We start from the raw sequence: 27,102 nt of genomic DNA on the forward strand, positions 1-27,102 counted from the left end.
AGGGTAATTTCAGCCTCCAGCGTTCAGCCAGGGGCAAAGCAAGCGTGCTCTCTAACTGATCAACCTGGATATTTCATTATTCATTAATTTACTGTTTAACCAAATCCCGCTCATTATCAGAGGCAACGCTTGGCAGAGCCCAGAGAACAGTAGCAGTTGGTGTCAGCCGTGGAGAATTGGCCCATTTGATCCTGGGCTGTTTTATTATTCAACACCACTGACTGAGAAAAAGGCCCATGAATAATAAAGAGGTAAAGCATGTTTGAGCTGAGATGCATGACACAGCCTTACAAAACAGTAGCATTTAGAAAATTAAAGGGTGGTTGGCCCCGTCCTCGCATTTTTTTCCACTCTCTCCCTTATTTTCCTTTATTGCCAAAAGTAGATATATTGTATTATTTTGCATAAAAGATGTCTGAATAATGACACGGTACCAAAACGGAAACACGATTTTATGTTTCAACAAGCAAACAAACAAAAGCAACAATGCGAAACAAAACGCTGAGCTTATAGATCCATGTTTTTTTATTTTATTTATAAAAGTGTTTTGTTATTAATGTCTGCAGGTGGAAAAGGTAATGCCAGGCTTTGTAGGGATAGGTAATGCCAGGCTTTGTAGGGATAGGTAATGCCAGGCTTTGTAGGGAAGGTAATGCCAGGCTTTGTAGGGATGTGCAATGCCAGACTTTGTAGGGAAAGGTAATGCCAGGCTTTGGAGACAAAGGTAATGCCAGGCTTTGTAGGGAAAGGTATTGCCAGGCTTTGTAGGGAAAGGTAATGCCAGGCTTTGTAGGGAAAGGTAATGTCAGGCTTTGTAGGGAAAGGTATTGCCAGGCTTTGAAGGGAAAGGTAATGCCAGGCTTTGGAGACAAAGGTTATGCCAGGCTTTGTAGGGAAAGGTATTGCCAGGCTTTGTAGGGAAAGGTAATGCCAGGCTTTGTAGGGAAAGGTAATGTCAGGCTTTGTAGGGAAAGGTAATGCCAGGCTTTGTAGGGAAAGGTATTGCCAGGCTTTGTAGGGATAGGTAATCCCAGGCTTTGTAGGGATAGGTAATGCCAGGCTTTGTAGGGAAAGGTAATGCCAGGCTTTGTAGGGATGTGCAATGCCAGGCTTTGTAGGGAAAGGTAATGCCAGGCTTTGGAGACAAAGGTAATGCCAGGCTTTGTAGGGAAAGGTATTGCCAGGCTTTGTAGGGAAAGGTAATGCCAGGCTTTGTAGGGAAAGGTAATGTCAGGCTTTGTAGGGAAAGGTATTGCCAGGCTTTGTAGGGAATGGTAATGTCAGGCTTTGGAGACAACGGTTATGCCAGGCTTTGTAGGGAAAGGTATTGCCAGGCTTTGTAGGGAAAGGTAATGCCAGGCTTTGTAGGGAAAGGTAATGTCAGGCTTTGTAGGGAAAGGTAATGCCAGGCTTTGTAGGGAAAGGTATTGCCAGGCTTTGTAGGGATAGGTAATCCCAGGCTTTGTAGGGATAGGTAATGCCAGGCTTTGTAGGGAAAGGTAATGCCAGGCTTTGTAGGGAAAGGTAATGCCAGGCTTTGTAGGGATGTGTAATGCCAGGCTTTGTAGGGAAAAGTAATGCCAGGCTTTGGAGACAAAGGTAATGCTAGGCATTGTAGGGAAAGGTAATGCCAGGCTTTGTAGGGAAAGGTAATGCCAGGCTTTGTAGGGATGTGTAATGCCAGGCTTTGTAGGGAAAGGTAATGCCAGGTTTTGGAGACAAAGGTTATGCCAGGCTTTGTAGGGAAAGGTATTGCCAGGGTTTGTAGGGATAGGTATTGCCAGGCTTTGCAGGGAAAGGTAATGCCAGGCTTTGCAGGGAAAGGTAATGCCAGGCTTTGTAAGGAAAGGTAATGTCAGGCTTTGTAGGGAAAGGTAATGCCAGGCTTTGTAGGGAAAGGTAATGCCAGGCTTTGTAAGGAAAGGTTTTGCCAGGCTTTGTAGGGAAAGGTATTGCCAGGCTTTGTAGGGATAGGTATTGCCAGGCTTTGTAGGGATGTGTAATGCCAGGCTTTGTAGGGAAAGGTAATGCCAGGCTTTGGAGACAAAGGTTATGCCAAGCTTTGTAGGGAAAGGTATTGCCAGGCTTTGTAGGGATAGGTATTGCCAGGCTTTGTAGGGAAAGGTAATGCCAGGCTTTGTAGGGAAAGGTAATGCCAGGCTTTGTAGGGAAAGGTATTGCCAGGCTTTGTAAGGAAAGGTATTGCCAGGCTTTGTAGGGAAAGGTATTGCCAGGCTTTGTAGGAAAAGGTATTGCCAGGCTTTGGAGACAAAGGTAATGCCAGGCTTTGTAGGGAATGGTATTGCCAGGCTTTGTAGGGAAAGGTATTGCCAGGCTTTGTAGGGAAAGGTAATACCAGGCTTTGTAGGGAAAGGTAATGCCAGGTTTTGTAGGGATGTGGAATGCCAGGCTTTGTAGTGAAAGGTAATGCCAGGCTTTGGAGACAAAGGTAATGCCAGGCTTTGTAGGGAAAGGTAATGCCAGGCTTTGTAGGGAAAGGTAATGCCAGGCTTTGTAGGGATGTGTAATGCCAGGCTTTGGATGAAAAGGTCTTGCCAGGCTTTGTAGGGAAAGGTAATGCCAGGCTTTGTAGGGAAAGGTAATGCCAGGCTTTGTAGGAAAAGGTATTGCCAGGCTTTGTAGGGAAAGGTATTGCCAGGCTTTGTAGGGAAAGGTAATGCCAGGCTTTGTAGGGAAAGGTAATTCCAGGCTTTGTAGGAAAAGGTATTGCCAGGTTTTGTAGGAAAAGGTATTGCCAGGCTTTGTAGGGAAAGGTATTGCCAGGCTTTGTGGGGAAAGGTAATTCCAGGCTTTGTAGGAAAAGGTATTGCCAGGTTTTGTAGGGAAAGGTAATGCCAGGCATTGTAGGGAAATGTATTGCCAGGCTTTGTAGGAAAAGTTAATGCCAGGCTTTGTAGGGAAAGGTATTGGGAAAGGTATTGCCAGGCTTTGCAGGAAAAGGTATTGCCAGGCTTTGTAGGGAAAGGTATTGCCAGGCTTTGTAGGGAAAAGTATTGCCAGGCTTTGCAGGAAAAGGTACTGCCAGGCTTTGTAGGAATAGGATATACACTGAAACAAGCACACCTTTGAAACACAGGGTTACAATAAATGCAAAAGTTTGGAAGGCACATGAGGAAGGGCAGCAAAACTTTCTTGAGGGAACCTTTGATTGAACTATTAGTGACAGCTATTATTGCATCTGCACTAATCTGTGCAACAGCTGCACAAAACAGTTTGTTTCTACAACAACACATATCTAGTCTCTGGCTCATTCAGTAAAACATAGCAATAATTATAATAATAATTTTTCTTATCCTCCTGACTGCTCCCTGTCCACCTGTGCGTCTCTATTACTAGAGATGAGCGGGTTCGGATCTCAGAGATCCGAACCAACCCGAACTTAAGGGATCTGAGTCATGTCTGAGCCATCTCAGGTTTTCTCGCCTGACTCAGATCTCAAAATTAGGCAAAACGTCATCATCCCGCTGTCGGATTCTCGCGGGTTTTGGATTGTATAAAAAGTCCCGCGATCGCCGCCATTTTTCATTCTGGCTGTGTAGAATGAAGAGGGAGGGAGCTGTGCTGTGCTGCTGTGCATAGGGGCTGGCTACAGTTGTGTTGTCACTCAGGGGCTGGCTGCTTAATGTCCATAGGAGCTGGCTGTTGTCCATATAGGGTCTGGTTGGCTGTTGTGAGGTTGTTCTGTCCATGGGGCTGGCTGGCTGTTGTCCATAGGGGCTGGCTGTTGTCCATAATACATATAGGGGCTAGCTGACTGGTGTCCTGTCCATAGGGGCTGGCTGGCTGTAGTCCATAGGGGCTGGGTGGTTGTTTTCCATAGGGGCTGGCTGGCTGTAGTCCATAGGGGCTGGGTGGTTGTTTTCCATAGGGGCTGGCTGGCTGGCTGTTCTGCTGTGTTGTCCAGGTGGTGCTTTGTCTATAAGGGGTGCTCTTCACCCCCAGTGTGAAAAAAATAAAAATATATTTTTTATTTCTGTGTGTGCGTTAGCAACACTTATTATCAGCAACGTAGGTGCGCAGGTGTGCTGCCTGTGTCATTTATCAAAGGGCTGCTGTCTAATTCAGGGGTCCCCCTCCCCCCCAAGTACCCCCAAAAAATTAGAATAATTTTTTTTTTTTCCTGTGTGTGTTGACAACCTGCACTTATCAGCAATGTAGCTGCACTAGGGTTGTTGCCTGTGTCTCTATCAGGGGTGCTCTTCACCCCCAGTGTGAAAAAAAGAAAAAAAATTTTTTGTGTGTGCGTGTTAGCCACACTTATCGGCAATGTAGGTGCACAGGGGTGCTGTACTGCCTGTGTCTCATTTATCAAGGGGCTGCTGCCTCGTTCAGGGGTGCTTCCAGCCTCAGTGTGAAAAAAATAAAAAGTAATTTTTGTGTGTGAGTGTTAGCCACACTTGTCAGCAAAGTAGGTGCGCAGGGGTGCTGTGCTGCCTGTTTCTCATTTATCAAGGGTCTGCTGCCTCTTCCAGGCGTGCTCTTCACCCCCAATGTGAATTTTTTTTTTCTATGTGTGGTTGTGTGCGTTAGCCGCAACTTAGCTGTGCTATAATTTCCTGGTGACACTGCTGTAAGACCGCAGTGAGTATGGAGGACAGTCACATGACAGGAGAGCAGGATACACATACCAGTCTTGTAGCTGCCGGCAGCAGTCATGATGAAGATGTAAGGCTGCCAACATCATCTATGAAGGCCGATGTACCAGGGAATAAGTCAGGCCATGTAAAAAAATCAACTTTTACCCTTTTACCTACTTTTTCTTTTTTTTTTAAAGAAAAAAAAATCTAAAGCTAAGTCTGCTTTAGAGAAACAAAAATATGGCAATATGCCATTCACTACACGAAGTGGCAAGGAACGGATAAGGCTATCTGGATCCAAGCACCTGCAATCTCCACCATCAACACCTGCATGATCATTAACATCCTCATTCGTGATCGGAAGTAGGCCTTCATCCAATTTCATAAGAATGACTGACTCCTCTCCTATCCGTGGTTCCTCAGAAGGATCCTTGAGTGTTACGTCTGTTGCTGCTGCTGGGGGTGGATCTTCATCCCAGAAAGGGACCAAGAAGACTACTACTAGTAGTAATTAAAAAAACAAACTATTGACTTTTAAACAGTCCTTTGATAGAGGAAGTAAGTGTAACAGCTGTCACCCAGTTTCACAGCAGATCACTGATGCCATGATGGCTGTGCTAGTATTAGATGGTGAAATAATAAAAAATGAGGATGATAGTGTGGAGGAAGTGCAAAAGGAGGATGAGGGGGAAATTTGTGTCCTATCTGACGCTAATGTGGATGTTGATGATAAGGATGTGGTTTACGTCAATCAGCCACCAGTGGCAGCAGTTCTTGCTAATGATAAAAAGAAAGCCAGAAAAGCCATGTCTTGGGTGTGGAATTATTTTAATCTAAATTCTGACAACAGTTGTGAAGGCATCTGTTCCATTTATAAAGCCAAAGTTAGCAGAGGAAGGGACGTTAACCATCTAGGCACCTCCTCCCTGTTATGTCATTTGCAGTGAGTTCATGCAATATGTTTAACAAAATTATAATGCTGCTCTGTCGCTTACTTTAGCCAGCCAGCTCGCTGCGGCCTTTGGCCAATATTAGTGAAAAATAGTGAAATCAATATTGTGAGCTGTGAGATGGTTAAAAATGCCTAGAAATGTATGAAATGATTGTTATTAAGATTAATAATACTGTAGGAACAAAAACAGGCCCAAATTATGTGGTTTTAGCTGTTTATACCATTCTAGGAAAAAAATACAGATCCAAAACCAAAACCTAAACACAAAAAACAAAACACCAAGGAAAAAGATCCAAAACCAGATCCAGATCCACAAACAGAGGAGATCCAGAACCAAAACACGGGGGTCGGTGCACATCTCTAATTATTACGTCCTATGTACTGTACTTTGCTTTTATGCTCCAGCTGTCATGCTGCTCTATGTTTTTTTGTGCTTCTTTTTTCTTTGTTATACAATAATAGTTGTCTATGCTGTGCTCCCCTATTGTACATTGCTGTAGATTGATGTGGCTCCTTATAAATAAATGATGATAATAACAAACATACATACATGGCCGTGCTTGTAGGTCACAGGAAGTTCTATCACTAGTTGGTGTCAATTGAGACTTCTGCACACTCAGATGTATGAAATGACACAATGGCCAGAATTTATGAAGCAGCAGCTTCTGTTACCCGCTGCGTTCCGGCGGCTTGCTAGTGAATATTTAAAACGGCACCCGGAGTAAGTGTAAAGCCCGGCGTGCTTTACACTGACGCCGAGTGCCATTTAAAATATTCACCAGCAAGCCGCCGGAACGCAGCGGCTTACAGAAGCCGCTGCTTCATAAATTCTGGCCAATGTATGAATGGTAAAACTGACTGAGGGCCTAATTCAGACCCGCTCGTGAGCGCTGAGTGCTCGCAAGCGGGTCGATGTTGGCCAAGTGTGCATGCGCACGATGCTGTAAACTAATGGGGCCAAACTCCAAAAAGCAAAAGTTTGGCCACCAAACACTGGGCCTGATTTAGACCCGCTCGTGAGCGCTATGTGCTCGCGAGCGGGTTGATGTTTGGCCACTGCGCTTGCGCACACCGGAGCCGGCTCCGATGTGCGCATGCGCGAGACCCGGCTAGCGACGGGTGCTCCGTCACTACGGGTCTCGCACCAAAAGGGGTCAGCTGTCGATTTTGATTGACAGCTTGCCCCGTTTTGGAGGCGGTCAGGGGGGGTGGCTGGCCAAACGGAGGCGTTCCCGAAGGAACGCCTGCCGTTTGGGGGCGGCCCCACTGACATCATGAGAGAGCCGAAAGCTCACTGGGGCTTGCGAGAACGAGACCCTACCACATGGGTCTCGTTGCAAGCCTCGATGGTCACGATGGTCGAGACCATTGCGACCATTACCTGGCCGCTTGCAATAGCTGTGGATGGTCACCCACAGCTAAGCGAGCGGCCAGGAGGCCGCACAAAAAAAATCAGGCCCACTGTGCATAAGAAGATGCGAGCACAAAAGGATTAAATAAAAAAATGAATAAAGTAAACAAAAGTCATTTATCCACTGCACTCGCCGCTCCTAGATTCGGGGTGCATATGGTATGTGACCACATTGTTTAAATAAAAATCAAAGAAGCTCTGCACTCATCATAATTAAGCATTTTGTAATCACATCTGTTCATGCAGCCCCAGTTTTAGCTCATTTACGGGTCTATTCATTATCACTTCATTTTTACAACAGCAGGTGAAAATGAACATATTCACCTGCTATTGTAGAAATTGAGTGTCCGGGCTATTCCGTATGGGGACAGAATTCATCAAGCTCAGAGAATACAATATTTTTGGAGCTTGACTGTGGGAGCATTCGCTATCTTCATATGGCGAGTGCTCCCGCAACACGCTCCTTTCCTATGGGAACAAGTCCCGGGTTGCGAAGAGAGATCCGGTGGGACGGCTCTGGACGACGAGGATAATATCATACATGGGGTCCCTGTGTATTCTTATCCTCATCGTACTGAATGCTGCCCCACAGCTATGCTTGAATCATCCATCCCGCAGTGGCTGGTAAACGGCAGGCATCAGACGCATGTATTTCACAATCTGTAAGATACATATTTGCATTTTATTCTCATTGGGTACTTACCACCTGCACTCTCCAGTCATTTACTGTAATTTGTATGCATGGGCGTAACTACCATAGGTGCAAGGGGTGCAGCTGTAATTGGCCCCAGAGCTGAGAGGGGCCCATCTTACTCATACTTGCCGACAATCAGCTCCAGCCTTCCGGGAGGGAGCTGATTGTCGGCTAATAGCAGGGGGCGGGGCCGGCCATTGGGGGCGGAGCCGGGGGTGGGGGCGGCCATTTGGTGGCACACTGGGGGCGGGGATGGGGGCGGGGATGCACGATCGCGTTATCGTAACTCCGCCCCCACTTCACAATGCTGTTATTTTCAGCATTGTGAAGCAGGGGGCGGGGCCACAATGACGCGATTCTGGGCGAATCGCGTCACTGGGCCCCCCGCTGCGGGGGTTTCTGTTTTTTTCAGGGGGGAGGTGGGGATTGTCGCAAGCTTCTGGGAGGCTTGCCTGCCTTTCCGGGGGGCAGGGAGCGGCACCCGAAAATCAGGAGGCCCCTAGCCGAATCGGGAGGGTAGGCAAGCCTGGTCTTACTTGTCAAAGTTATATGTGTTATATACATTTTGCTATGGGTCCTTCAAATACCTAGTTACGCGCATTCAACTCTGAATTAGGCATTCATTTAGGCTTAGTAAATGTCGCCCACAAATTGCCAGCCAGTACTTGGCCCTACCTATTCATATTACTTCTAGTTAGACATTGACCATAAAAATAATTAAAGTAAATATAACAGAGTGGTTTCGGGGATCCTGCTGTAAAGGAAACAGGGGCTGCTAAACTCAAACACTATGAGGCTGATGGAAAAATTGGAAGAAAATCAGATGCACATTACTTTGCAGAACTGTGTAAAGATGGGTATACTGACCTCTCTGTGGGCCTGATTCAGAGCCGGACGCAATTAGCGCTCGCTCATCCAGAAAATAGGGGTGGCTATTCAAATGAACCGTTCGCTCTTTGCGGTCTGTTCACGCCTCTAGGTCTGAACGAGCGAACAAAACTTGCGGTCATTTTTTGGATAAATACGCCCCCTGGCCGCTCGCATCCTACGTCATGTCCGCTATTTATTAGATTAATCGAGTACATCGACCAGGGTATGAGCTGCTCGCTATTCTTGTGGTTGGTTTTTGCTACCACAATTTTGCGAGCAGTTCTGACTATAAAATAACCCAGTGACATGGTCAATGACGCTGCTGAATTATGCACACCCTTAAAACGCCCGTTTTGACGCCCGTTTTGACCTTTAAGCACGCCTGTGTTCGGATCTCCACTCCCCTTTTTCAAGCACCTTCCCCTGTTACCACCCACATACGCCTCCGCCTGTCACTCAAATTATCAGGCATTCGCTATTTTGCGAGCACATGAATTTTCGACCGCACTGACTGGTTCGTGCATGCGTATCACGATCCGTACGCATGCGCAGTTGAGCAAACATCGCTTGGAGCCAACGAGCGGCCTCTTACGAGCGGCTCTGAATTAGGCCCTGTGTGTAGTATATGTGCCTGGGTTTCTGTAAGTGATGTAGATACCATCACAATGCACTCTAGGTTACAGAACTTGCATGCACCCATTTTTGGAAGCACGCACAGTTCGAAATCAAGGAAAATGCGCTCTACAAAACGGTGCACGTTTCACTCTGCCCCATGTCAGCAAATCATTACTATTTACAAAGCAGGTCCACCTGGTCACAGATTGCACCCAATCATACATTTCCTTTCATTGTCTAAAGGCGCATATCCACTACACAATATAAATGGACGATTGAACGATTACAACATCGTTATCGTTCAATCGTTCATTAATCGTGCAGTGACTATGCCGGCAACGACCAGCAATGCATGCTCCTGCTGGTCGTTGTGGAAATCTGTCATCGCCTGAACATACTGCCCAACTTGCTGATATCGACAGGTTGCGCATGTTCGGGGATGAGGGAGGGTGCCTGCACTGAATGACATATCGTTCAGTGTGGGCACTGCACAGAATAATGAACGATTGTACGATAACCATTTCGTAATCATACAGTTGTTCATTACTCACGTAGTGGATATGCGCCTTAACTTACAAGCGCAGTTTTAATTTTTTTTTGTATTGAAATGTTTTTTTTTTTTGCGCACAAATATTAACCTGTGCACAGCTGTATTTCTGATTTTTTTTTTATTTATTCAAAAACAACATCTACAATAATAGGTTTCATTATGTAACTTTTGTGTTGTGATGAAAACATTTACCTGACCCAATGTGTTAAACATTAAACTATTATATATATTATTTACATTGACATGGCGGCAAATGACCTTTTATTGTTTGTTTTTGTCCATAATGCATCTTAGTAAAATGTAATGGTTCAAAAATACTAACCTAATTGCCAACATTTACTCGAGCAGTGATCCGTGTCCGCTTGAGGTTTCGAATAATAACTTTAATGTTTGGGAAAGACAAGTGCAATTTTCTCGAGATAAATCACTAAAGCCCGTTACACAAAACAATTTATGTGTATATGGAAATAATATACGCACAACGTCTAAATCTAGTAGGAGGTGCTCGCGTGTGTATTCCAGTAACAAGAAATTACACCTTAATTATGTTAATATTTTAGCCACCATGTTAGTAAATAGTAGTAGTTTGCCAAAGGGGGGTGTTGGTGAAGATACATACAAGTCCTATAAATTGCCTGGACAGTATGTATATTTTCGATGCCTGAAATTTGGAAACGCACACCAAGGAGCATACTAATGTGATCAAATATTTTCATTTGATCTATGGAATATATATTGTTATTGCAAGGTGACTATGGGGCGCTCGTATGAAAAGGAGTTTAAGATGTGACAGGATGGCAGAGCAGTGATTGGCTCTAAGGGCGTTAACAGCATGGCTCAAAATCACTCAGCCTTTCGCGTCTTGCTGGAAACGTCTGAGGCACATTGTCCACAGTGGCTGGTGCAGGCTCTGCACTGGCTTCTTCTGAGGGAAATGTGTCTTGCCTTGAATAATGACCAGTGTTCTAAAGAACAAGGGTGTAATATTCATCACTTCTACCTGTGTTATGGCACAGGCCATCAGGGTAGGATTGTTGTATTTATTGGGACTCCTCATGGGAGCAGTAGTACTTAGTAAGGTGGCATCTTTCATGGAAGTGGAGACCATGAACAAGCATGGTGAATGCTATCCCAAAGGAACTGACAATTAATTTATTGTTGCGCAGATTTATGGAGGGTTTTTTGGTTGCTTATTTCTTGGGTTGTCCAGGTTACATGTCCAATAATTTGACATCTGCACTTGACCTGCCCCATATAGTGAAGGACAAAGTTATGAAGGAGGTGAGGCTGGAATGCATTTGGTCCATCTGTACTCCTCCATTTGCTAATTTGGTACTGCCCCCCAGTTGCTGTAATCCCTAAGAAGGTGCCTGGGAGACTTTCATCTGGTTCAATATCTACCTTATTTGGAGGAGCCTTCAGAGAATGATGCAATTCTGATTAAATTGCATAGTGTGGGCTATAAATTCTGTGATGAGGTTCTGGACTTGATGAAGGCCCAAGGGGTGGATGCCTAGATGGGTAAGATTGATATTGACCCGGCATTCCTCCTTCTCCTGATTTGTTCAAGTTCATAGGGTTTTGCATGGATTCTACATAAGAAGGTTTTTGGTTATGGGCTGTTCTGCTTCCTGTGCATACTTTGAACAGTCCAGCACCTTCCTGCATTGTTGGGCGGCTGCTGGGTCCGGGGAACACTGGATTGCTCATTTACACAGTGATTTCCTTTGTGTCGGACTGGGCCAAGATGTATATTCGATTCTGACTTTGTTTGCCCACTTTTGGTTTCTCATGCATGATAAGATGGAGGGTCTGACTCACAAGCTCTTATATCCAGGTATTGAGATAGATACATTGCTTTGTTGTTGTCAAGTCCATGAGGACATGGTGAATAATCTGCTTGCACTATCTGCTCTTGCTTAGTTGCTAGGAAAGTCATTCTACAACAGGTGTAGTCATTGTTAGGTTTGCTCAGTTTTGCTTCTAGGGTGACCTTCAGGGGGAGGATTTTCTGTAGGAAGCTTGAGAGCACCACAAATGGCAGTACCACGCTTCAACATTTTATTTGGTCATTGGCAGAGCATACGTGGGATATTTTGGTTTGCAATATCCTATTGAGATTGATGGGGTCTTCTTGTGCATTTCGCCCGCAGTCCATAGTTTCCAGTTGCAACTGAGCCACAGGGTTTGAAGGTTATTAGGATAGTGCCTAGTGTGCAGTTCCTTGACCTGAGGACCTGATTCAGCAAGGACTGCAATTGCGATCCTTGCAATTATGGTAATGCAGCAGGAAGCATCATGCCTCCTGCTGCATTACGTATACGAGCTGCATTGTCCAACACAGCATCGGATACTCTGCAGGTCATCGGCCGGCTGCGTGACCCATGGGGTCACACAGCCGGCCGCCGCAGATCCTGGCCTCTTCAGCTGGCAGAGATCCTAGCCTCTTCCCTCCCCCCCTCAAAGGCAGTGACACGCGAAACGGAGGCCATCGCGCCCCCTCCCCTCCCAAAAACACCAGCAGACTGTCAATTGTTGGCAGTCTGAGTGTGGGTCATGCACCTGCGCAGATTCCAGATCATCGGGAATCTGCGTTCAGCAGTGCCCTTGCATGCACTGCTGAATTAGGCCCTGTGTTCTGAAGGGTTTCACTAGTATAGGAGCCTGATTCTCATGGAGCTTTTCCCCATTGTAGCAGCATTGGAATTGTGGTGTGAGCACCTGTGCAATATATTTTGGTATTTTGGTGTGACAACCTTGGTGTACTAGACGCCATTAAACCCAATGCCGGTGGTGCAATTACTTGTGCAGCTCATTTCGGCTGTCTCAGTTGTAAAGTTGAAGTCCCACCAAGAGTCAGGAGGGAAAGATTCTAGAGCAGATGCCATATCCATATTTTATTGGAGTAGATTTAGGGTTTTGGTGCCTCATGCCCAATTGGTGAGCTGCGCTCTTCTTATGATTGGCAGGTTATCAAGAGAACTTAGCCTAATGGTTGGTTGCACCTGGCAAGTTGCAGGCTTATCAGTCTGCATGGTCAGAATGAGAGAAGTTCAGTGAATCGAGAGAGCGAACATAGAGGAAAGAGTGGGAATCAGGTGATGCATTATATGAGGACTATGTTTCAGGCCGATCTACTGCATCGATGTATCGAATCCTAGCCGGAATTTCCTTTTTTGCATGGTTGAGAGGCCAACCTGATGTCACTAAAAGCTTTTTAATTTTTAAAGCTCGGAAGGATTGGGCCAGGAAACCTCTGGTCCTTTAGGATAGGAGACAGCTGACCGATATTTATTTATTTATTTATTAACAGTTTCTTATATAGCGCAGCATATTCCGTTGCGCTTTACAATTGGAAACATTGATAGAACAAAACAGGGTAATAACTGACAGACATAGAGGTAAGAGGGCCCTGCTTGCAAGCTTACAATCTATAGGATACTCAGTTGATGCCTAAATTACTTGTGGCTGTTTCTGCTGATATGAGTTCTGATTATGAAATCATCTTATATCAGTTAGCATTCACCAAGGAAAGGCATCTTTCAGGTTTGCAATTTGGTTCCTTCATGTAAGTGTGTGGGAGTTCGGTGCTCTATAAAAATCCGAAGAGCGACCAACTGGTTAGGGGTTGTTGGGTTACACTAACAGCCTGTAGGAACACATAGACCTGCCCAGTGACTGGGTCTTCTGAATATTTGGCCAAATGTCAGTGATGCTATCTCATATCTATCTATCTATCTATCTATCTATCTATCTCATATCTATCTATCTATCTATCTATTTATCTATCTCATATCTATCTATCTATTTATCTATCTCATATCTATCTACTGTATCTATCTCAGATCTATCTATCTATCTATCTATCTATCTCATATCTATCTATCTATCTATCTATTTATCTATCTATCTATCTATCTCATATCTATCTATCTTATATCTATCTATTTATCTATCTATCTATCTCATATCTATCTATCTATCTATCTATCTATCTCATATCTATCTATCTATCTATCTATCTATCTATCTATCTCATATCTATCTATCTTATATCTATCTATCTATCTCATATCTATCTATCTATCTATCTATCTATCTCATATCTATCTATCTATCTATCTATCAATCTCATATCTATCTATCTATCTATCTCATATCTATATATCTCATATCTATCTATCTCAGATCTATCTATCTCATAACTATCTATCTATCTATCTATCTATCTATCTATCTATCTATCTATCTATCTATCTATCTATTTATCTATCATCTATCTATCTGTCTCTATATATCTCATATCTATCTATCTATCTATCTATCTATCTATCTATCTAATATCTATCTATATATCTCATATCTATCTATCTCTATCTCACATCTATCTAATATCTATCTATCTATCTATCTATCTATCTATCTATCTATCTATCTATCTAGTACGCAGCCATACCAGAGTAAACAGAGATTAGTTCTGCACCTTACAGTTGCCTTCACTCAAACAAAAATATAAACAGCAATTTGCAAAGTAGTGAGAGAGAGTGACTGAGAAATGCACAAAGGGTTATTAAACAACATCAGTGATTAGTTGTGTTTGGAAATAAAAGGAAGAATAAAAGTTTCCCTGAAGTTGGGAATGAATGTGCCCTATTACCATAGCTAAAACACAGCTGTAATAACTCATTTCTGCAGATGGAAACTGAATGCTTGTACACCATAAAATCAATTTGCATGAATTAGCCTGAAAATAAATTCTACTCAAGCAGGGCAGAAAATGAACTGAATGGAGAGAGTAGGAGCATTTCCTGAAATCTGCCCCCTTCACCTACAGCTAGCTAATATTAGTCACCGGCAGCCTTCCGAAATCTAATTGGATCCACTTTTACATGACTGGAAACAATGCAATTGCTTGTTTCTCCAATGCTGGCTCAGGTAACTTAATTCTAGGCAAATCTGAAAATTCCCCCCTTTATAAAACAACTCATAAAAGATGCAAATATTCTATTGAAACAGTTGGGTTTGGTTTGAAATCATAACCTCAGAATTCTTGCCCCGGGGGTGTGTGTTAGAGATTCAGAAACGCCATAGATTCCACGGTTTGATCCACATATTTCAAGACATTATAAGCAGGAAGGTTTCATCGGTTTTTAATTTCCTGTTCGGATGTCGGAACCCGAAACAATAATGGAAGCTGGAATCGCTCTGCAGGGGGGGAGTGCGCTGCATTATCTGCAGAGCGGCATAGGAAACGATCGTGAGATGTTAGATAGACAAATTATTTGGTCATTTCAAAGTGCTTTAATTCTTAAAACAGCATGTAAAGTCATGTCATTAGATGTCCAGATAGAACTTTTTTTTTCTAAATACTTTCCTGATGTCTAATTAGTTTGTGTTTCCAACCCTGTCTAGATGGGCATTGAGTTTCAGAAGTCAGAGAGACTGTTTATACCAAACTCTGTAACTAAGGGTTACGGCAAGACGGGAAAGAAACAAACAAGAGTAAACAACTCGGGGTATGGAAATGTAACAGGGGTATAATATATATTTGTATAATGAATTGTATTAATATTATGTGTACTCAGAAATGGGACAAGATGAACAAATGTGAATGAAAATGTGTATTTAATTTGTTCATCCATCCAACCTAAACCTAATGGCCTAGTGGTAAAACAAATCTCCATTGTGACGTTTATTTTTATCAATTAAAATGATATTTTTGACGTACAATTTTTGTCTATATATATATATATATATATATATATATATATATATATACTGTATATATATCTATTGATAATTGCTAACAGGAAGTCAGCCATGCGTAGCAGAATGTCAGCCCCCATCCCCATGACCAGGGCTATTTTTCAGCAGGAACTCAGGAGCTGATTCAGACCTACTCGCTAGGATGCGAATGCTCGTAGCTGACCGATAGTTGCGATCTGCGCATGCGTATGCATCGCAATGCGCGTGCGCAAACTGCTGCGAAAGATCAGAACGCGTTCGCACGTTGTGCATAGACAGGCCAGCAGAGTGAGTGACAGGAGAGGCCGTTTGTGGGTGGTGACAGGGCAGACCACTAAAAATGGGGGAGTGGAGGTGTGAACGCAGGCGTGTCTGAGTGTTGTAATGCCGTTTCAGAGGCGTGCATATTTTAAAGGCAGCGTCATAGTACACGTCACCTGGTGAAATTTCACACTGAAGTGATCGCAGTGCTTGTGGCAGGGTATGGTCAACCTCAAGCGCTGCGTTCGCATCCGATGGTGCTCGATGTACCAATGTTTTCATGCACTTCCAGGAGATGACGTGCGCAGGTGGGCGTCTTATGAATGGCTAGTGGGCATCTGCATACACTAAGACTTAGTGTATGCAGATGCCCACCAGCCATTCACGCCCACTAAGTGCGATCAATATATAATATATATATAAAATTATTTTTTCTATATTTCCACCCCCAGTAGCTCCACCCACAGTTCCTGAACCTATTTTTCCAGAAAAATTGCCCTGCCCATGACAATAGCATGAGTAACAATCTAGACTCCAAAACAGACACCTGTGGTTTGATTGATGGACAGACAGAGATCATGGACACTTTATATATCAGCTGGGCAACAATGGGCAGAGCCAGAGCGAGATACCAATGCCAGCAGGGGCGTATCTATAATGGTTGCAGGGTGTGCGGGGCACCCATAATATTACTTACCTCTCCGGAGTCCCACGTCAGCGCGGGCGTCTGGCGCTGTAAAACGACTGGAAAATGGCCGCGGCGGCCATTTTCCCGTTGTTTGCGCATGCCTGTGCATACACTATAGACTCTGGGCACACTCTAGTGCCCAGAGTCTATAGCTCTGGCGCTGGCCGCGCACAGCTCAGTTGTGTGTGTGATTATTCAATATATATGTGTTTTTGGGGTTCTGCTGCTGCTTTTCCGGGTCCCAGGGCGGACTAGTTGGGTTCCACGCTGGTAATGTCTCTCCCAGGTGCAGCTGGATGCCCTACACCTAATTTGTGCTGCTGGTCAGGTCCCCTGGGTGCACCAAGTCTGAGCCCCCCACTCTGATCGCAACGATATTAGTCAAACATATTCAAACCAATATCACAAATATTGCTGCACTTGGGCCTATCTATCTATCTATCTATCTATCTATCTATCTATCTATCTATCTATCTATCTATCTGTCTGTCTGTCTATCTATCTATCTCATATCATCTATCTATATTCTATCTCATTCTATCTATCTATCTATCTAGTATCTATCTATCTATCTATCTATCTATCTATCTATCTATCTATCTATCTGTCTGTCTGTCTGTCTGTCTATCTGTCTGTCTGTTTATCTTATATCATCTATCTATATTCTATCTCATTCAATCTATCTATCTATCTATCTATCTATCTATCTATCTATCTATCTAATATCATCTATCTATCTATCTATCTATCTATCTATCTATATCATATCATCTATCTATCTATCTTCTCTCTCGTGCATCACTGTGGAAGAGAAGAAGTTTAACACATGGCATAAAACCATAAAGTTTCATAAATTGTCATTGATTGGTTTGCAGCCTCCTTGGTAATGGAAATACTTTGTATATACTTGATGACATAAAGTGATGGAAGGGACAGCCATTCCTTGCTTGCTTAGCTGTTTTCTATCGTCTCTTAATCATTATACAAGCACAGCAGGATGCACCTTTTACTCATTGTAATATAGTCAGAGCAATTACTCAATCAACAACTCTAACAATACAGCGATGGAAATCAGGGTAAGGCTGCCTGGAATATTCACCGGGGGAAGAACAGCCACTTGTCCGGTATTCACCATGCAATGTATTTTATTGGTTTTCATGGGAATGTATATTTAGGTAAAGTTGCCCCTTTACTTCAATATACTGTAAGCACTGTTTAATGAGACCTAGGATGCTGGGCTCATGTACGATAGTGTTTTGTTTGACAATGGTCTTAAACAAGCCGTCTAATGCTAATGGGAGCAAAGTTCTATAAATCTTCAGCTGAATCAAAAAAAAAAAGGAAAAGAAATCAGATACAAATGGGTATCTGTCATCAGCCGGATACTGACGCTCGCAATCCAAGCATTTGTCTTCCCGAGCCCACCAAAGAATTAAAACATGTCAAACAATTAACATAGAAAATGTATTTTAAACACATCTTTTGTAATAGGCCAACATCTGGAACCTTTCATACATTCATGAGGAATGCAAATGGGATATTTTACTGTTTAGAGAGATGCATCAAGATTTTCTTTATTTTCTTCCTTAGAAAAATGGGACATTTAGAAATGTTTGTTTATTTCATCACAGTCAACAAATGAAATGGTAAAAAATCTCAACGTATAAAGATTTACATAAGTCATAGGTCATGTGATTTACCTGTTTCTAATGGTTACAGCCATTGTGGTTTCCTGCTGCCTCCTCACATCACTGCCCCTGTCCTCACTAACACATCACTCATCTCCTGATAAACTCTGTGCTGCTGGGGAAACCTGCTCCTTCCAATATATATAACTCTCAGTCTGTGGCTTTCTGCTGTCTCCATTCCCCTCCTCACATAATGTCCATGCCCCCGGCACATGCAGCCCTGTCCTCACTAACACATCACTCATCTCCTGATATACTCTGTGCTGCTGGGCGACACTGCTTGTTCCACCATGTAACTGAGTCTGGGACTCTTCACATACTTACATTTGGCGGGCTGGGTATGGAACCCCAGTGGTTGGGATGCCGGTAGTCAGAATATCGACACCGGCACCCCGACACTCAGATTTCCGACACATACTAACAGTGACCCTTAACCGCCCCCCCCCAGCCTAACCCTAACTCTTCTTTCCAGCAGCTGAATTTCTATTGCTGTGGTAAGCCAGGGGCCCTGCACCCATTATAAATATTCTCCTATGCATGCCCACCTTCCTTTTAGATGGACAGCCAACCGAAACCCATCTTTCATAAGCCAATCAGGAAAGGGCTTTTGTCCCTAAAAGCAAAACGCCCTGATACTGCGGTGTCCTCATATACTCTGTCCTCTATCTGTGGTTCAAATTGCGCCAAATAGAAACATAAACCAGAATAAGAAGGTTACTTGCCCTGTCTCGGAACTTGTTGTATCCATTGGGTTCATTATATTCATCTTGCCGACACCGACAGAATTCCAATATGTCCAGCATGTCAACAATGTGTTTTTAAGGTAAGCATATCCCTAACGCTAAACCTATTCCCTAACTCAAACACTAACACTAGCCCTAAGCCCCAAACCTAACCTTAATGCTAATGTTGACATTTTGACAATGTCGACATTGATGTCAACTTTTAACCCATGCCGACATAATACCTGTCCATGTCGTCATTATCCAGATGTCGACATTTGTGATGCTGACATTTTTCAAGGTGCTGACATTTTTGATGTAGACATTTTAACCACGTCGACATAATAACTGTCATCATTCTGATGTCAACATTCTAATGTCGCCATTGTCAACGTCGAAAACTACGGGCATCCATCTTGGCTCTATAAGCTCCTACTTCGAAAACGGTCTCCCCGGGAGATCCGTGCAGGGGGCGGTACTGGTTGTGTGGCTTTGTGCATCAGGGGGCGGGGCTACAATTGTGCGATCCACTGTGAATCCCATCACCGAGCCCCGACGAAGTGGGCGGAATGTGGGAGGGTGATTTTTCCATGGATACTGGGAAGAGCTCCCCAAATTTAGCACCCCCAGACATACCTACGCCTATCTTAATCCCGATGCCAGAACACATAAGGATGCCAGCCCGAACGAGGTAAGTCCAGGGCGCCCTTAGAGTTAGCCGCTGTGGGGGGGGTTAGGTTTAGATAGTATAGCGGGGTTAGCGTTAGGTTTTTTGGGGGGAGGTTAGGGTTAGGCACCCCTAGGGGAGAGCCTTTAGGCACAAAGGGGGGAAACTTAGGATTAGGCACTAACGGGAGGGTTAGGGTGCGGGGTGGGGAGGGTTAGGGTTAGGCTACAAGAAGGGAGGGTTAGGGGGAGAAGGGGGAAGGGTAGGTATACTTACCTGACCCCTGTCGGGATACCAACCATCGGGATGCCGCTGTCGGTATTAGGACTGGAGGCATCCCGACAGCCAGCATTACATACCGATTCCCGGAAAGATAGGCGAGTTTGAGAGTAAGCAATGCAGGTGGCAATAGGAGAGGGCATAATGTATAAAATAACTGACATATGCTCTATAATCACATTCCAGTCTCTTATAGATTATTGTAGGGATCAGAACATTCAGGGTGGGATAGTAACTCCCCCTCCCCCCTCCCACACCCGCTGCGTTCATTTAAAATAAAGCCCTCGCTGTCCCATGTAGGAGTGTGAGCCCTGCACACAGTAGGGGTGATTGGGCTTTTGCCGCCCTCAGGCTAAACATATGCTACTTCCCATCATTTTAATAGACATTAGTTCCGCAGAAAACACTGGTCAAACGTACATTATTCACAATCACTTTAATGCAAATGTTCAAGACCCAGGGAAGGAGCATCACAAAGAAACATCTTCCTCTTCATACTGCCGTGTCTTCCCCATTTAATCCTGTTATTGCTAATTATATCAGCTTTCCTTCATCACTTTCCATCAGGGAGGATACTAATAGCGACATTTTTCATCTTTGACCATCCTTTTTTTTAATGATTATTTTTTATTTACACCTGATGTTGAATTACAGAGATAATAAAACAATAAAATAAATAAATATATGATTAAAAAGTAAATGATATTGTGTCAATATTAAACAATAGAATTCTGTGGTTAGCTGGGAGATACTTTGTAACTGAAACATGGATCCAGCCTCCTCTGTAAACATCTCACCTCTATGAATACCCTGCGGTCTGTTCACGTTCTCCTCATTGTTCTAAAATAGCTGCCTGGTTCTAGGACGCTGCTAATGAGAAGCCATCGCATATCAGAGTTAATTGAAGTAGAACATAATAAACATGATGTATTATTTATATTTCTGGAAAAGGTAAGCTTTACATTGAGGTTAGTTGTTCTGTGATTTGGATAGATACATTTATGTAGCAGAATATAATAATAATAATAATAATAATAATAATAATAATAATAATAATATTATTATTATTATTATTATTATATTATTAATAAAAAAATTGAGATTAAAAAGAATCTCCCTTCATGTATCATACTCTTTATTATAAATACATTTTTATTACTGTACGTCTGATTCAGAGATTTACGCTAAAGCAATCGCGACTTTGCACGGCTCGCAATTGCGAAAATATACTAATGTTTCCAAAGCTCACCCGAGCATAGGAACGCCCACTGCTGCCTGCTCATATACCCGTTCAACATTACGCAACATCGGTAACATCGCCGCAGATCGGGCAGCCATGCAGCTTATTCGGCAACTCTGTCCTGTCACCAACACAGCGTCTCTCCTGACACGCAGAGAGCTCTCGTGCTGCGAAGGTGATCGCAAATGGTTAATTTATGCACGCCTATGAAACGGCATTTAAAAGGACAGCCGCGCCTGCATTTGCCTAGCCATCCCCCGTTACCTCCCCCCAAACGATGACTGCCTGTCACTCACTCAATGCGTGTGTAGTCGCAAAACAATGGCTGCACTTGCACAGCGCAACTTGTGTGAAACACATTTATTTTGAGGTTCATAAATTACTTTAAGGGGTAAATTTACTAAGATGGGAGTTCTATTAAGAAGTGATGTTGTCCATAGCAACCAATCAGATTCTACTTCTCATTTATCTAGCACCTTCTAGAAGATAATACCTGGAATCTGATTGATTGATTGGTTGCTATGGGCAACATCACTTCTTAAGAGAACTCCCATCTCAGTAAATTTACCCCTTACTGTCTATGATTCTATTGAAAAGAAGCCATATGTTTTCATTGGCTCTCTCACAGGCACAGCGGGATGCCGACTACTTTGCCACCGACAGTAGCGCTAGAAATTAGGAGACCAGAATCGTAGTCACAAGAGTTTGGGGGAGGGGGCGCTGCACTTGAAAACAGAACGCTGAAGTTACCTCCCTGGTGCGTGTCCCAGGTCATTACAGTGAATGTGCCAAGTTAGCTTGTGAACCAGAACAACCAGTTCTGCTACATGTCTTTTATTTACTGTGCCTCCACTTTGAAGTCGAGTATACCCCGAGGCAAACATGGCTTTGTTATAGAGGGGATCCCAATTGTGCCTTTCCCCAAATTATTTATTGTAGGTATATATTTTACAAACACCACGGGGCGGGATGTATCAAGCATCGCATTTCGGATGCGTTACATCCCGCCACTTACCGCAGGCATACCGGCATGAAATACAGCAGACACTATACAGTACAGGTCCTGCTGTGGAAAGCATGGGTTGTACTCAGGTATATTAGCGTTTGCATGAGAGGGAGAATTCCAGGCACCTGCCTGTGATTTCTGTAGGTCAGGACAATAAGTACTAACCATTATTATGCTTAGATCCTATGTGCTAACATGACAAGCGTTATATCAGCTTGTGATCTATTTTTTGAGATTTCATTTTATTTTTTTATTTGTTTTATTGTTGCTATATTATGTTTAGTGAAGAGATGTTAAAGGTCTTTGGCATAGTCTAGTTGTGGCTGAGAGAACCATCTGTCAGTGGGCCTGACCCAGCAAGGGACACACGCACCCGTCCGCTGCGAGTATATGCTAATAAATGCGCACGCAGAATAAGCAGACGCCTAGCAAAACACAATACCACCCACTTCCCTTAACGTGCGTTCTGTTATACCACGCAAAACAGCGGAAACATCGGTAACATTGAGAACCATCGAACACATTAGCATATTAGTGGTTGACCGGACTCCATGCAGGATGTGCGCCGCTGCCTGCGTACAACTAGACCTCAGGCTACGGCCGTCGCTGCAAGGGCTTAATTATGCACGCCCCTAAAACGCCGTCCAAACGCACAGACACGCCTGCGTTTGCCCGTCCACCCCCACAAAACGGCACTTCCTGTCAATCACTTTTCTCTGGGACTGCGTTGCCTCTCTGCACACGCAGTACCCATCACAATAGCTAGTTCGCGCACGCGCACGGCGATGCACGCACAGAGCTAAAACATTGGCTGAGTGCGTGCGTACTCTCCTCTGCGTTCCTTGCTGAATCAGGCCCAGTGTGTATTAGACATAGGGCAGCGCCAGAGGGCATATTTTCACATTGATTTACATCCACTGCTTGAGGCATGGCGGTGCTTCTCACCTCGGGCAGCACCTTCATATATGATATACTGATTTTTTTTTATAACTTTCACTAAGATATTGGGAGGTACGTTTATTACAGACATTTGGCAGGAAATCTCCCGAACAAGGATATTTTTCCGGAGATACCCGCAGCGTTTAGGCATCATCTGGATGTACGGCGGGGGTTCTGCAGGAGAGATCTGCCGCAGTTTCCCCATATGCGATCACGGTAGCAGACCCCATAGATTTCTGTGGGGTCTGCTGTATTGGGAAATTAACCCCTCCAGTATCTAACGCCATGAATAGATTGTGTTAGCCATGACAGCCTATGTGCTGCAGATCGCAGTTTACCGGGAGATTGATCCTATGCATATAAACATTGCAGGGGCAGGCTCTATATAAATCTCGGGTCTAAATCCCGATAATGAATAAATGTGCCCCTCTGAGTGGTGCTTCATTGGGGTTCCATGTAAGACCCGTATTTTCGTTACTGTCTGTTACACAGGAGTTTTCTAGGCACCTGTGATCCTCCACAGAGCTTATCTATGACACATGTAATCACCCACTGCGCTACCCTATGATATCTGTAGGTAAGGCCGTAACTAAGGGTGAGTGACTGGTGTGGCCGGCACCGTCGCTTCTCCACGGCCCTTGCTTCTGGCTAGCAGGGTGCCTGGAACGGTACCCGGCAGCCAGTATCGCTGCAGCAGACACCCTGAAGAGTGCACAGCTGCCTGGAGTGGCTTGAAGATGATGTCATGCACAAGGGGGGCGGGCCCGGCACAGTGCTAAGCCCTATTAGGGCCCTGTCTGTAGTTGTGGTATATAGGGGGGACATTAGACACCTGTATACCCCCACTGTGCTTGCCTATGACATTAGTAAATCTGGTATAGGAAAGAATTACAGCCATCTGTAATCTACCACTGTGCCTGCCTATGACATTAGTAGAACTTTTATAGAGGGGGGATTCCAGGGATGGTTTGCACCCCCTCGATGGGCACCGCTGCTGGGGGCACGGCAGGCTGCGGGTCAATCAGCATCGGTGGTGGTGCTTAGTGGGCTAAGCTCTGTGCCATCAAGAAAGATGGAAAAAACACCATCGGTTCCCAGTCTGCCATGAATGGCAAAACCACCGGCCATCAGTAGTCAACCATCGATGGTTTATAAGTGTCGATGGTCGATTGCCATCCCTAATTCCAGGCATCTGCAATCAACCAATGTGCCTGCCTATGTTATATGTAATGTGTTAGATTTAATTTAAAGTTCCAGAAGAAGAAAAGCTTAGTCATACTGGTTTTAATTAAACGGGTGCTTAGCGATTGATGTCACCTAGCTTGTGAAGAATAAATCCTGCAGTATTATGTTTTTGGCAGCACAGTGGATGCCTGTGATATGGTAATGGGGTAACTTGGACAATGTATTGTATTCTATGACTGCGAGATGAGTCATTGGGTGCGGCTGTAAAACTCCCAGATTTGCTTTTTCTCTCTAAAGCTAAATTAGGGGACATTGCTGACGCTTTCTGAGAACCTCACAGTGTTACATTACACAGGTGGCACAGCGGACATGGGATCTGCTTATAGTGTAACACAAGCATGAGGCCGGGCTCCCACTGCTGGCTTAACCTAGATTTTCAGAACCTCTGCCCAACATATTATTATTGACCCCCCCCCATGCCACAGATCTGTATTTAGGGCTGCACATTTAGCTTTATCTGGGGCAGCAGAGTTGGCGTAGTGGTTAGCATCACTGCATCGCAGCCATGGGCGTATCTATAATGGGTGCAGTGTGTGCGGTGCACACGGGCCCCTGGGTCACATCGCACACCCTATACCCATATTTAGTTTATACTTACCTTTCCACAGTCTTCAGAGTGCTGCTGTGCAAAGGCAGGCCGGCTCTGCATAGCAGCAAAAATCACAGGGAAAATGGCGGGTATAAGGCACTGGCATCATTTTCCCGGAGTAAATTCTGGCATTAAGCCAGAATCTACTGCGCTGCCAGAAAGGAGATGGCCCAAACAGAGGCTGCACACGAGCCCTCTCCTATCCTAAAATGCCACTGCTTGCAGCACTGAGGTCTTGGGTTCAATTCTCACCAAGGCCCCACCTGTGTGTGGAGTTTGTATGTTCTCCCATGTTTGTGTGCGCTTCCTCCCACAAGCCAAACATTTACTGGTAAGTTAATTGGAGTCTGACAATAAAATTAACCTTAGTGTGTATATGTGGGTGTATATGTACATGTGGTAGGGAATATAAGCTCCACTGGGGGAGGGGCTCATGTGAAAGACTCAAGGTGCATACACACAAAACGATTTTTTTAATGATTATCGATAACGATATTGTTTATCATTCAATCGTTGAAAAAATCGTTCACTTTCTGAGTTAAAATGATGAATTATTATCGTTAATGCGTTCACGTTTGTAGTTTGTAGTTCACTAAAGCTGCATACACACACAACAATTTTGTTACCAACGATTTTATGAACAATTTTCTGTCAGATTATCTGTCAGATTTTTTAAAGTGTAATGAATGATTTTTTGAACTACAAATGATTTTTGCATATTAACTTATACCCCTTTTCCACCTAAATTCCGGGTCTGACCCGGAGTTGGAACAAAGTTCCTATCCGGATCAGACCCGGAATTTTGCCGGCGCTGACTCTGGATATTCCCGAGTCAGCGCCGCTCGCACCGCAGTCGGATCTGCATAGACCCGGCTTTTGCGGAGTGAAAGTGGACGCTTGGAGATGATGTCATCTCCAAGCGCCACTGAAGCCGGACCAATTGGCCGGCTAGCGGCGCACTCCAGGTCTTCGTGACCCGGAGTGCGGTGTTCCCATAGCAGGGTTTCACGGGCTACGCCCGTGTTAAACCCTGCTAGTTACCTGGGTTGGATTGCCGGGTCACTCGACCCGGCGATCCAACCCTCTGCCCTTTTACACCAGGGAGCTGCCCGGGTTAACCCTTCAAAAACCCGGGTTTTAGCTCCGGTGTAAAAGGGGTATTAGTGAAAATCGTTGAGTTGGTCAGTCTGACTGAACTAGAAACTACAAACGTGAACACGCATAAACAATAATCGTTCATCGTTTTAACTCAGAAAGTGAATGATTTTTTCAACGATTGAACAATAAACGATATCGTTAACGATAATCATTCAAAAAATCGTTGTGTGTGTATGCACCTTCAGTCTGACCAACTCAACGATTTTCAGTAAGGGAATATGTAGTTCAAAAAAATCGTTCCTTACACTTTAAAAAATCTGACAGATAATCTGACAGAAAATCGTTCAGAAAATTGTTGTGTGTATGCAGCTTTAAGGTGCATACACACACAACGATTTTTTGAACGATTATCGTTAACGATATAGTTTATCGTTCAATCATTGAAAAAATCGTTCACTTTCTAAGTTAAAACGATGAACGATTATCGTTCATGTGCGTTCACGTTTGTAGTTCAGTCAGACTGACCAACTCAACGATTTTCATTAAGGGAATATGCAAAAATCTTTGTAGTTAAAAAAAAAAATTGTTCATTACATTTAGTAAATGAACGATTTTAGTAAACGATTTTGGTTAATTTTTCCCTTGAAAAAATGAACGAAAATCGTTTACTAAAATCGTTCATTTACAAAATCGTTGTGTGTGTATGCAGCTTAAATATTCTCTGTAAAGCTCTATAGCACAGGACCCCAAACAGGTCATGTTTTCCAGGTCCCCTCACAGAATGGCAAGTGAAATAAGTAGCTTCATCTGTGGATCTTTTAAAATGTGTCAGTGAGTAATGACTACTCCTGTGCACTTGCTGGGTTACCTGGAAAATGTAAACTGTGTGGGGTCCTGAGAACCGAGTTTAAGAACCACTGCACTATAGAACAGCGGTTCCCAACCACTGTCCTCAAGGCACACTAACAGTCCAGGTATTAAGGATAGCCATAGTTGAGCACAGGTGACTTAAAATGTACCTTAGTTATTTTGATTTAACCATCTGTGCTTAAGCATGGATATCACTAAAACCAAGACTGTTAGTGTGCCTTGAGGACCGAGGTTGGGAATCACTGCTATAGAATATGTGTGCACAACAGTTCAGGTTTTAGAGATATCCATGGTTGACCACAGTTGGATAAATCAAATTGGCTGAAGCACTAATTAAGTCACCTGTGGTCAAGAATGGATATCCAAGTTAAAACC

Source organism: Taudactylus pleione, unplaced genomic scaffold (genome assembly GCF_031769625.1).
Source record: "Taudactylus pleione unplaced genomic scaffold, aTauple2 ptg000070l, whole genome shotgun sequence".
In the NCBI taxonomy this organism is placed as follows: Eukaryota; Metazoa; Chordata; class Amphibia; order Anura; family Myobatrachidae; genus Taudactylus; species Taudactylus pleione.